This window comes from Orycteropus afer, unplaced genomic scaffold, assembly GCF_000298275.1.
Source record: "Orycteropus afer afer isolate SDZICR_OR568_19922 unplaced genomic scaffold, OryAfe1.0 scaffold00610, whole genome shotgun sequence".
NCBI lineage: Eukaryota > Metazoa > Chordata > Mammalia > Tubulidentata > Orycteropodidae > Orycteropus > Orycteropus afer.
This window is the reverse complement of record NW_006922197.1, coordinates 9,396-13,726: the sequence shown is the minus strand read 5'-3', so window position 1 is coordinate 13,726 and position 4,331 is coordinate 9,396. Positions and strand designations below refer to the sequence as shown.

Here is a 4,331-nt window from a genome sequence, read left to right as displayed (position 1 = left end):
CTTCGTTGTGATGTGATTTTTCCATGTATGCTTGGATTCTGTGTGATGTATAAAAAAACAACTGAACCCGGGGCAGAAACATACCATTAGGTATTTGTGATGTTGCTGTTGTTGTTATGTGCCATCAGGTCGGACCCGACTCATAGCGACCCCTCCTTCTGTTTCCGAGGCAGTATCATTACAGAAGTTGCTTGAACAATTTCTCTCAGAAAGATCTGCACAAGGCCGGTCCCCATGAGGCGGAGGTTAAAGATGTCCCACATATCCAAACTACTGTGCCACCCCATCATTTCAGACATTAACTCCTACTCCTCCCAGTAATTTCCCCTGTCTTAGAGTTCTGTATTTCGCCTCACAGAACTCACAGACACCCAAGGGTTTGTCTCGCGTAGTGAGGTGGAGGCTGGCAGGCTGGCGAGTCCCAGGTCCATGAGTGGGTCTGGAGGAGCCTTCCAATTATTGGGGTTTGATGAACCTTGATCAGCAGATCAGATGACGGCTGCTGTCCCAAATCCAGGCGTGAGATGAGGATGAGCCAAGACACAAAACACGAGCAAGAGGAGGGCGAACCTTCCCAGGAGATTCCTAGGTATACCCTCAAGGAAGCTAAGGGTGGTGATTTGAATTATACCCTCCAGCAAGGCAGGACTCAAGACACATTCCACCTGTGTTGCCACAACAGAAATAACCTAAATCCCATCACAGAGTCGATTGCCAGTCATTATAGGGAATGACTACTACCAGCTGCCCAGCCAAGTTGATACCTGACCTTAACTACCACACCACCCCAAACAGGCATGGATAATGGGACTTACAAAACATCACAAAATGGAGGACAATGGCTAGAAGGGCCACATCAAGCAATTCACCACAGAAGTAGAAGTAGATTGTCCAACCTTCCTTCCAAGGAGTGGCTGGTGTGTTTGAACTGCCAGGCTTCTGGTGAGCAGTCAAGTGTCATACGCACTATGCTACCAGAGCTCCTGTTATGTGTGATAGCTGAGGGGATTTTGTCTTCCTTATCCAGGCAAAGCAGAGCCTGGAGACACTGCAGTCCCGGCCCATGAGGACAAAGGGGCTGATCGTTGGGTAACTCATAGAAGTCACGACATTCAAGTTCATCAGCCACCAACTGGGATGATCCAAAATAGCCACAAAAGCATCTAAGATGATGGAGAGCGTGAAACAGGTTACAAAGGTGCTCACCAGGACAAGGATGGTTTGTGTGGCTCTGGTCTCAGGAGAGGACTTGGGGGAGACATTGTTTCCATGAAGGTGTTGGACCTGCTGCTTGTGTCTGTAGAGGATGAGAACCATGGAGCCACTGGCCAAAGACATGAGTCCTAAAGAAACAACATCAAGGGATGCCAAAAATGCCGCGAACAGTGAGTTTGATGTTTTGTCACGAGGAACATAAGAACAGCATCCAAAGTCTTTGTTGTTTGCGATGGTTTCATTGCTCCTACTGCGAGTCACATAGATGGGAACTATAATGTTCACTAGCATGTGCAGGATCCAGCACAGGACAAGGGAGAAGCCAGTGTATTTGGGAGCCTTTGTCTTCAGCTCCACCCACCTGGAGTTCCCAGGGCTGATGATGATGGCCTGCAAGATACTCAGAAGACAGGTGATGCCAAAAGACACTCCCCTTGCCAGTCTATGAACAAACAAAACAAATTTACATTCAAAATCATTGAGGAAATATTTCCACCCCAAAGCTTCCATTGTCTTAGGGACTCCTTTACAGAGAATGGTCAAGGAGTTGGCTACAGGCAGGTGCCTGAGGATCAAGTGTGTGGACCTTAACTTGCATCCAGTGAAGGAGAGGAAGACATAATGGTGAAGAAGAGAGAAGTTCCCCAGGGCCCCAACTGTTGTCTGTAAGAAGAAGATCATTGCCAATGTCAACGTCATGATGGCTGCTCCATCATTTCCCAGTGAGTGATGTGTGTCTTCAGGTCAGAGGGTCCTGCATGGGAAGATGAGACGTGGACCACATGTACCATGTCCACTGAAATCCACTATTCTTCACTTCCCATGAATTCTCACTTAGACACATTGACTTAAAGTTCTTTCACTAAGAAGTTTCCTAGAATTGGATGCATAACCTTTGAAGAACCCTTGGAATGTAAGCTCTGAAGACTGTACCCATGGTAGTGACTTTATTCTTCAGCAACCTATGAGTCAGGCACTAGGATTACTTTCATTGTGAAGAAAAGGAAAACTTAGTCACCAAGAGGTTAAGTGATTGGTCTAAGTCCACATGCTGGTTAGGGACACAGTGGGGACTTGAACCTGGCTGAGCCGGTGCAGAGACAAGTGCATTTACCCACCATGCTCTCTGAATCAAGTGTGAAATGGCGGACCGTGGAGGGCTCTGACCTCCTTGACCTTCACACGGGGTGAGAGTCACCAGCAGCACGAGCCCAAGGCTAGTGCTATGAGGTGGAGACCAGACATACCCACTCTCTCCCACTTGTCTTTCTTTCTTACCAATTCTGACACGAGCCCTCCCTCCCACAGCACTCTCACTTCTCTGCTGCTTTGATAGTTTGTTGACGTTGTTCCCCAGAATTCACAGACCATACTTACAGTTACGGGGTTTACAGGGAAGAAACAGGCTCCAACTCGGGACGGGGGTCAGGAATTGTGTGGGCAAAGTCTCCCTTCTTCAGTGCACTTCAGGTCTCTCAGCTCTTCTCGGCCACGCACGGCCTCTCAGGGCCCCTTCAGGACAGGCTCCTCTGGACCCCCCGTGCGTCGCCTGGCATCTACCCTTCCCAGGGAAGAGTTGAAAGCTCCTGTTTTTCTCTGACAGTAAGTGCCCAGAGGCAGCCCCACTCTGCCAGCACGTGTCCCTCCTGGAGGAGCTCTGCTCTGTCACTCCGTGGGCTGCCACCATCTGCAGCGCCCTTGCCTGGTGACCTGGAAAGCCCAGGCAGCCTGTTCACACCAGTCTCCCGGCCCCGCTGCTGCCGTTCCTCTGCCCCTGGATCCTGCTATGCTTGTCAGTCCTCCTGATCATCTCTGGCGTTACAACTCTCTCTGTCTCCTGCTTCTCAGTCAGGGACCTGGGTCCAAAATATGTGGTCTGCTCCTGGCTCTTCTCCTGGGATGTCACTGTGGTCCCTGGCCTCTGGAATTGGCTGTCTCTCTACCTGGTGGATGGCAAACTGAACAACCCCCATGCGTGTGTGCTCACAGGGCACTTCTTTGCATTACACTATTGGCATGAGCCACCCGCACAAGGGTTCCCTGAACCTTATTTCCCTCAGGGGTAGGCTGGTCAATCCCATTGCTGGCCCCCACTCACCTTGTGTATTAGTCCCACCCACTTATTGTGGGATTTATAAAACCTCGGTGAGGTAGGCCACGTAAAAGTGATTCACTGAATCGCACCAAGCTAGTTAGCTGAGTTTTTCCAATAATCCTGTTTGGTACTCAGTTTTGCATCCACACCTTGTCATTTTGATTTACATTGTTGTTGTTATTGTTATGTGCTGTCAAGTCGGACCTGACTCATAGCAACCCCTCCTTGGGTTTCTGAGGCAGTATCACTAGGGAAGTAGATTGTCCAACCTTCCTTCTGAGGAGTGGCTGGTGGGTTTGAACCGCCAGCCTCCTGGTTAGCAGTCAAGTGCCTTAGGCACTACACTACCAGAGCTCCTAATTTACATTGGTGACACCTTGTTTTATAATGTCAGTTGTTACAAGTTTTCATTGATGGGTATATATTTATTGCATAGATCAATATTAGTTATGAATAAAGCTTTAAAGATTTTTGTGAAACAAACCTTCCCAGATTGCAGAAGAATCCTGCAGGAACCGACCTCAGGAGCGGGTTGGATCGAATGAATCCAAGATGGGCTCCACACAAGGAAAGCAACAGAAGGACACAATTGCTTTTGTGACAGGAACAAAAGGCAGTGTCACTGATGAAGGAATTCTTGAACGGTCTCGTATCGCCCCCTAAACTGCAGGACATGAGACACTGATGATTGATGACGTGGTGGGGGTGGAAGGGGACCCACTCCTGCTTTCAGTCCCGACGCTCATCCGTGAATCAATCAGTCAGTAGGGAACAGTGTGAGCGGAGGGGTGGGATCTGTGAATACTGACGTGTGAGTCACCTGTGGACAATGAGATCTGTAGGGCATCCTGTGCATGTGATACATGGAAATGGTTGCTTTTTCCTTTGATATCAGAATATTTTCAACCAGAAAAAATCGTGCAAGATAATTTTAACTTTCACAGCTGTTTTTTGAAGCCAATTATTACCTTTTCTTAACTTATATTTCCTTAAATGCTGCTTCCCTGACTTCTAGAGGAAA

General features: G+C 48.5%; 1 pseudogene; it reads right to left on the bottom strand.

Annotated features, from left to right (window-relative positions):
- Window positions 1-966: 966 nt before the first annotated feature.
- The window catches only part of LOC122151603, a 5,623-nt pseudogene continuing 2,258 nt past the window's right edge, over window positions 967-4,331 (bottom strand).